Source organism: Azolla caroliniana, unplaced genomic scaffold (assembly GCF_043228905.1).
Source record: "Azolla caroliniana isolate FFs.n. ecotype wild unplaced genomic scaffold, voAzoCaro1.0.p SCAF_21, whole genome shotgun sequence".
NCBI classification, from domain to species: domain Eukaryota; kingdom Viridiplantae; phylum Streptophyta; class Polypodiopsida; order Salviniales; family Salviniaceae; genus Azolla; species Azolla caroliniana.
The window spans coordinates 11,666,517-11,675,350 of record NW_028230456.1 but is presented as its reverse complement, the minus strand read 5'-3'; positions in this window follow the sequence as shown (position 1 = coordinate 11,675,350).

Here is an 8,834-nt window from a genome sequence, read left to right as displayed (position 1 = left end):
TCCCCTTTCCTGCATTTCTTGTACTTAAGGGTGTGAGTCGGGTTGGCCTGTGTGTGTGCGTGTGTGTGTGTGTGTGAGTCGGTGTTAAGCACACACACACACTCTCTCTCTCTCTCTCTCTTCGGTTGCTTCTGGTGTGCTTCTGGGATGCCCCGGAGACGGTGAAGCACGACTTCCTATGCTCCATCACTCCCTAGTCCAAGACCCCCGTGGTCCCGCCTTTCTCCACGCACGCGCGTAATAACGCGACATCTTTGGTGAACCCGACGTGAAGGGCGGCAAGGGAGCATGGAGATTGAAGAAGACTTCGACTTCGAGGAGATGATGGCAAAGATCATGATGGATGCGCGACGGAAAAAGGCGAGGCGAGATGTGGCTCAACAAGCCGTCGAGAGGGTGGTCGATCGAGTCGGCCAATTCAACGGGGACGATGTCCCGAGGTTCTTGGAAGCGTACGATGCCGAGATGGCGAAAGGGGGCGTAGACGAGGCGATGCGGCTAGAGTATTTTCCTCGAGTGGCGGCCGTATCGGTGCACAAGGAGGTCAAGGAGCTACGAGAAGCTCATGAGTCGTGGGTGTCCTTTGAGGGAGCCCTATTGGAGGCGTACGGGTACATGGAACCGGAAGGAAGAGGTCGACATGAGTTCGATCGGTGGGGGTGCCGGCAACATGATGCGAGGCGGTCGGCCACAACACGGCCCGCGATCGGCGGAGAAGAGAGAGCGGTGAGTGGGTACGCACTACCGCCGGAAGAGAGCTCAACGCAAAACGGTTCAGAGGAGCTCGACCTAGAGGTGCTAATACGGGAGGCATGCGAGCTTGTGAAGGCGAAAATCGGAGCCGAAGAAGGGCTTGTTATGGAGACGGGCCGGAGGCGATCGGAGGATGCGGTGGAAGAAGCCTCCCTAGACGAAGAAGACGGGGCCTATATGGAGGCCGGGAGAGCGTACGATGGTGACATGGGAGAGGGTGCGAAAAGAGCGACTCTCTCGTCTTGCGGCGAATGGACGGCCATGGAGGCCGGTAACTACGGATTCGGGACATGGCGGCCCGAAACATCGAGGGAGGAGGAGACAAGCGGCGGTGCCGCGACCTTACACACACCGGCCCTAGAAGCACCGGCGGTCGGCCCGATTGCCGGCGTGAGACCTAGAGCGATGGGCGGTGGCGGCGGCAAGGCGGGCAATCGAGACAACGGTATGGAGACCATGGAAGAGGAGGCGGCAAGCATAATTGATGCTTGCATATACGGAGGCGGGGTAGCCACGGACGACGATGTCTGAATGGAGGTGGCTACGGGCATAGCATCGACGAGCGGCGGCGTTGCTACCTTACACGCACCGGTTCAAGAGACCCCGGCGGCCGGCCCGAGTGCCCGCGTGAGACTTAGGGTAATGAACGGTGGCAGCGGCAAGGCGGACGACCACGGCGACGATGTGGGAGAGGGTGCGGAGCGAGCGACCCTCTCGACTTGTGGAAAGAGGACGGCCATGGATGAGGCCGATATCTACGGAGCAATGGACGCCACTTCGAGAGTGGGCGAAAGTTTCAGGACGCGGTTGCCCGAAACGTTCTACGAGGATTTCGCGAGCATACTCGAGGCTTGCGAAATCGAGGAAGAAGAGGAGACGAGCGGCGGTGCCGCGACCTTCCACACACCGGTCCTAGAGACTCCGGCAACCGGCCCGAGAGCCGGTGTTAGACCTAGAGAGACGGACGGTGGCGGCGGCAAGGCGGGAAACCGAAATGATGAAGAGGAGGTTTGTAGCGGACGGAGGCGAGATCCCTCGACACCGGGGCCGGAGACTTCGGCGGTTGCGCCCGAGCGCGGACATAAGACCGGGGAGATGGACGGTGGCCGTGAGGATGAGAGGCCCGGAGTGGGCACGTGCGAAAAGACCGAAGGAGAGGTCCGGAGCGGCATCGAGGAGCGAGTCGGGAACCGACCCGACCGAAAGATGAGCCGGTCGGTAATCCGACCCGACCGGGAGGCGGAACAGAAGAAGAGTGAAGCGGGGGCCGGTCAACCGGGCACGAACCGAAGGAAGCCGGCAAGACCGGGATTGTTTGATCGATTCGTAGCCGGCCGGGTACGGTTACGGTGGGAGTCGGTGAGAGCGAGAAGGAGGCCTAGTGGGCACGGTGATCACGGCTTGCTAGAAGACCGAGAGCGAGAGGGACCTTCCACACCCATTCTAGAGACTTCGGCGGTTGCGGATCAACGTGAGACTGGAGAGACGGCGGGTGGCGGCGAGGAGTCGGAGGCCGAAGCGGACAAAGTTATCGGAGCGGGTATCCGGTATGAGATGATGGACGAGCGGGTCCAAGATGGCGAGCTCGGGTCGGAACGGGCTACGGTGACAAAGGAAGAAGTGGCCGACGCGGAGGTCGGGTCTACGGCGGATGAAGGGCGTAACACGAGGCATGCACTACGGTCGGTGAAGGGCCCAAGAACGAGCATGCATCCGAGAGAGCGTCAACGAGTGACCGGAAACGGTGGACCGATTGAGCCTTTGAGAGGCGAGGACTTGGTGGTGAACCGAGAGTGGGAGGAACCCTCCACACTTACCCGTGAGGCATCGGCGGTCGCGGATCGAAAGGAGAACGAAGAAGCGGTGGGTGGCGGCGAGGAGTTGGAGACCGACGCGGAGGTCGGGTCTACGGCGGAAGCACGACACGAGACGCATGCAATACGGCCGGTGGAGGGCCAAGACACAAGCATGCATACAACGGATGGGCGACAACGATTGACCGACGATGACGGTCGGGTCAAGCCTTCGAGAGGCAAGCGCGGGACGAAGGACGGCGCGGCGAAACACCAAGATCGACGACATGGGCCGAGCACGATTAGCATGAGTGAAGAGTCGTATCTGGGAAAACGGAGGAGATGCGCGGAGAACAACGGGGTACACACCGGGAAGAGAAAGCGCGACGGCTTCCCGGAGGGCATACAAGGCCAAGCGGGCCAAGAGGGCGCAAGTCGAGGCGAGGCGATAACGAGAGCCTCGAGGGACACCGACACGGAGGTCGGGATGACGATACGCTCTACTACGAGAGAGGCGAAAAAGGGGAAAGCGAAAAACGCGTGATGGGGTCATTGAAGGACCGAAGCACGAGCACGCATTCGGAGGGCAACATCGACATACGGGGAAAGCCTACGGAAGGCAAGCGCGGAGCGGAGAGAGTCGGCACGCCGAGGTGTGCGGCACGCAAAGGGCGGAATCCGGCATGCGACCGGGAGCGCATCCAGAGGATATACGAGGCGGACAAAGGAAGAGCAACCGGGTCGGCGACGGCGTTCGGGAGGACCGAACGGGGAGGAAAGCACGGGCATCGGATATGGCGGGTCGGATGTAGTCGGTGGCGGATCGGGTGGAGGCAATGACTCGGCGAACATCGTCGAGTGTGGCAGATCGGATGGCGCCGACGGTTCGAGACCATTCGGCGAGGATGGTGGGCCGGAAGGCGGTGGTGGTTCGTGTGGACGGGGTGGTCTTGCTCGAAGTGGAAGACAAAGCCGGGTGGGCCCACGAGGACGCTAAGGACTCGGTCAGTCGTCGTGGCCGAAAATCTCGTGTTCTCTCCCCTATGTTTTGGCACATACCGGAGGATGTGCGGTTAGGTGGGGGCGGATGTCGTGAAGATTTTCGTCCACAAGCGGAAACCCGAGCAACGAGAGCCAAAGAGCGATGTGCAACGTTGCACACGTACATAATGTATTTGTAATAGTAATAAAGGTATAAAGGTGATGTGGTTGTACGCACATCCACGAGAGAGAGAGAGAGAGAGAGAGAGAGAGAGAGAGAGAGAGAGAGAGGTACTATCCGGTACATAGGTACCTAGTTGTTTGTGAGGAGGTGGGAGTTAAGGGGCCATCAATCTCACCCTACCCCAAATCAAGGCAAATATCCCCTTTGAATGAAAGGGGATATTTTAGTCTCACTTTTGTAAACGGTCTTCCCTCCTTGTGCTATAAAAGGAGAGAGAAGGCACCATTGTGGGGGTTGCCCATTTTGCATTAGAGGGTATACCGTTAGGTTTAGAGTTAGTTTCTTCTTCTTCTTCTTCTTCCCCTTCGTGTTCGCTTAGGGCTTGCTTTAGCTCATCTCCTGCGCAAGACCCCGCTCGGCGCGACGCGCCCGTGAGCTCCCCGACCAGCGGCTTGGCAGCTGACGACTACTGTAACCTACCTCGGTCCAGCCCGACGCCGGGAATGTATTCTTCTTTATATATATATATGTATATGCTTGCGTCTGTCTGTGTATATTCGCGTCTTCGTTGGTGTCGGGTGCTTCCCCTTTCCTGCATTTCTTGTACTTAAGGGTGTGAGTCGGGTTGGCCTGTGTGTGTGTGTGCGTGAGTCGGTGTTAAGCGCACGCTCTCTCTCTCTCTCTCTTCGATTGCTTCTGGGATGCCCCGGAGACGGTGAAGCACGACTTCCTACGCTCCATCACTCCCTAGTCCAAGACCCCCGTGGTCCTGCCTTTCTCCACGCACGCGCGTAATAACGTGACAGCGCGCGTCCTTGATCGAGCCATGCACGCCTCCGTGCATGCACACGTCGTGACCGAGCCGTGCGCCATAGCCGATCAAACTGCAACCTGCAAATGCGCGCGCGTCCTTGACCAGGCCGTCCTTGATCAAGATTTGGGGCCTCTCTTCTCTTAAAGACCTTGATTCTCTTTCCTGCAATTGGCAAAACAAGTGGTGTACCATCCAGTTCTACTAAACGATATGTTGCATTATCTTCCACTTTCTTCACCACATATGGTCCAAACCATCGTTGTGAAAATTTTCGAGCCGTACTATGTTGGTTGTCTAGGCTACTGTCGTAGACCAGCACCCAATCTCCTTCAATGATTTTCCTCGGACGAAATTGATTACGTTTGTTGAAGTATTTCTTATTCTTCAACCTTGCATTCTTTAGTTGCGCTTTAGCCACTTCTATATCTTCCAACTTCCGCTCCAACTGTCGAATCCTCAATGCTAGAAGATCTTCTCTACTTATCTCATCTTGCCATGGCAATGCAAACCATGAAACAATACTTTGTTCCACTGGCATTAAATCGACTTCTGTTTGAATATGAGCTCTGTCGGCATGTATCCCGTCACCATGCTATGAGTAGTCCTGTCAGCCCATAGTACAAATGGCAATAGACGTGGCCATTCTCCTATTTTCCCATTGCAAGCATTCACTAGAGCCTTCACAATCGGTCCATGTTCACGTTCCACTTTCCCATTCGCTTCCGGATTATACGCCATGGTAAGAGATAGTTTGATTCCCATCCTAGAGAAGAATTCTCTAGCTTCCTTGGCGTTGTCGTGTGAATCTTCACACATTATGTAAAAAAATAATGAAATAATTATTATAGATTAGATTAGTAGCTTACTATAGAAAGATGGATATACTCAAGAGCTTCAAAACGTATTTTACTATAATGGAGAAATACATATCAAGTTATGTGAAAATAAAGTTTGAGAAGATAGGGAAATTAGAACTATCCCACATAGATAGGAAAGTTAAGGCCCTGGCTATATAAGCACCTTGAGCTCCCTCATTTTTCATTTGTGCTAAGAGCACTTTGGCCACTTTGTCTTGATGGATGATGGTGGCCAAATTCCCTAAAACCGGAAACTGGTTAGTAAACAAATCCGAAAACCGGCTGGTAAGCAAATCCGAAAACCGGCCGATATGCAAATCGGAAACCGGCCGGTAAGCAAAACCAAAAACCGGCCGGTTAACAAAATCGGAATTGGAATCGGAACCGGTTGGCAAACAAAACTAGAAAACGGCCGGTAAGTAAAATCGGAACCGGAACCGGTATGCAAACTGGAAACTGGTTGGTAAGCAAAACCGGAATCGGAACTGGCAAGCAAACTGGAACTGGAACCGGCCGGCAAGCAAAACCGGAAACCGGCCGGTAAGCAAAACCGAAACCGAAACCGGCAAGCAAACCGGAACTGGAACCGGTCGGCAAGTAAAACCGGAACCGGCCGGCAAGCAAAATCGGAACTGGAACTGGCCGGCAAGCAAAATGGAACCGGTCGGCGAGGGATTCGGCGATTGGGCGGAACCGGCTACCGGACGAGGTTGGACACGGAGGGACGGAAGATTGGATCATGCAACAAACTAAAGTAAAGTGAAGAGAACTAAAGTAAAGGCCATGTGGACGCAAGCAACTAAAGTTGGAGTGCATGCAAAAAGTAAAGGTCATGTGGACGGTCACATTCAACTAAAAGAAAAAGCTAGGCAACTAAAAGTAGAGGCCATGCAACAAAAAGTGGAAAGGCTATGATCAAGGGAGAACTCTATATATATTCCATTTTTTTTCTTACACTCAGGCTCTCTCCATATGATATTTCTTTTTCTTTTCCTTCTCAACTCCCTTATCTTAGGGAAGCAATATCTCTCATAAAACCTAATTTCCTTACGGAATCCAAAAACCCTAATCTTCCCTACGGAAGCCATAATACTCATATAACCTAATCCTAAGCTTCCCTACGAAAGCCATAACACTCAAAAACGCTAATCTTCCCTACGGAAACCATAATACTCATATAACCATAATCTCTTATCAAAGACAAGAACCCTAAATCTCTATAGAATTCATATCTTAATTTCCTCTAATCTATTACTCTAGCCATCTTAGTTTCTTCTAATCTATTATTTTAGCAATCTCCTTAAGATAAAACTTTTGTAATCTCAATCTTGAGATTGATTGTAATCTTTCTTTCCCTTTATTAATGAAATTTGTGAATCTTTATCATTTTGTATTAATTGTTTAATATAATCATACGAATATGATATCTTCCGGTTGGAGGCCCCGGGGTTCTGCCTCAAAGTTCACGTATCCTCGTCGTATTTTCGCGACAACGTCCAGCTCGACTCTATCAACCACTATCTTGCCGACACATCCATATCTGAAAATAACATCTTCAAGAAGGAATCTGCATACTGATGATGTCTGCTTAGTTCTCAATGCTTGCCCTTCAACTTGATTGGTAAGATCCTCTCTCGCGAGCACAAGATACTTCATCTACCATCGCCCCATTGGCATCATTACAATGTCTATCATCCACTTGTAATGCATAGCCAACGGGTAAGTTGGATGAAGTTCATCTCGATGACGAACATTCGAAAACATTTGACATTCCTTACATGTTTCCACATAAGCTACTACATCTTTGTAGATGCCCGGCCACCAATATTTCTCCTTAAGCTTCGCGAATGTAGCCCATATTCCTCGATGGCCTGCAAAAACACTATCATGAAATTTAGACATTAGTTTTTGTCGGTCTTCTAGCTTGTAGATAACTCTCATCAAAGTTCCATTCTTCTTTTTTGCATGCCTCCAAAGAGATCCATCCTTAAGGAAATACTTGTACGCCTTCTTCCGAATTTAGTGGAAGTCTTCTATCGATCATGATTCATCTTTTTGGAGAGAACTCAAGTATTTCCCGATCTCCACGAATTCGCCTTCGTAGTCCTCTTCTATGAAAGTAGTTAGCACCCGAGCGTAGGAACTTGTAAAGAAATCCAAGCCAACATCCTCTTCATCAGAATGTCGATCTTCTTCTCCGTTGTATCTTGCTCGTGATAGCATGTCTGCAACGACATTATATTTTCCAGCTACATGACGGATCTTCGGGTTGAGTGATTTGATATATGCAATCCAATGTAGCATGGCAATATTTGGTGTACTACAACCAGATATCATACCCAAGATTGGTAGGCAATCCTTCTCGATTATGACTTCTGCTCCAATAAGGTAGTCACGATCAGACTTGATCACCGATACGATTTCCCATAGCTCCCTCTTCACTTGGGCATACCTTCTTTGCCTATCACTTAACACTTTCGCACCAAACCAAATTGCATATCGGTTGCAATCTTCGTCTTCTTGGTTGATAACCCATCCAATTCCGGTCGGACTGGGGTCATGAAAATGGGCTTGCCGTTTGAATAGTCCGCCTTCCGTAATGCAGGTGCCTCCATCAATAATTTCTTCAGCCTTCGGATGGCAAAAGTGTTGAAAGAAATCGTTTGGTCAAATCAAAATATATGAACTACGCGCTGAAATACGAATCACACAAGGATGCCACAAAGACAAGTTCAAATAACTATGCACAGAGATTTACGTGGAAACCCTAAAGCGGGGAAAACCACGGGAACAGATCTTCACTATAGACCGTGGATATACAACAACAAAGAGGATTACAACACTCTTATGAGTGGATCAGCCACACAGGGCTCTTCGTGTTTGCTGTTACTCACACAACTATGGCGTGGCTCACACACCTCTCTCTCACTCTGCACACACGCACAATAAATCTCTAACTTTTGTTCTCTATCTATTCTATATATTAAAGTTTGCCCTAGTTGCATATATACTTACACAACTTTCTAGCTATTTACATACCTAGCCCTCATGGGGCGCACATTGAGACTATTTACAAGTAGAGTCTCCCGAGTTGGCTATATACACGATTCTGGTTTCGGCCTCAGCCAAGTCCCTTATTAACTCGGCTCCTCTCTCTCCCCATCCGGAGTGATCTGTTTCCTAACATCATCATTATTATTACCATAATAATAATAACAGTCGAATTCTCAAACAATCGAATCACTATTTTTGACCCTTCGACAGTCGGCTTTCCGAACAGTCAACTCTTCCTCCCACTGGAGGGACATATTCCCAACAAAAAGTATGCTCGCTCGTCCATTCGAACCTCCACTTCTTCTTTAGTAGACCGTTGTTGTGAAGAAAACCGGCCTTAAGAGGAATTGGTGGATAAAGCAGGTGAACCGACCTTTACATGTGGACGTGTAAATTGA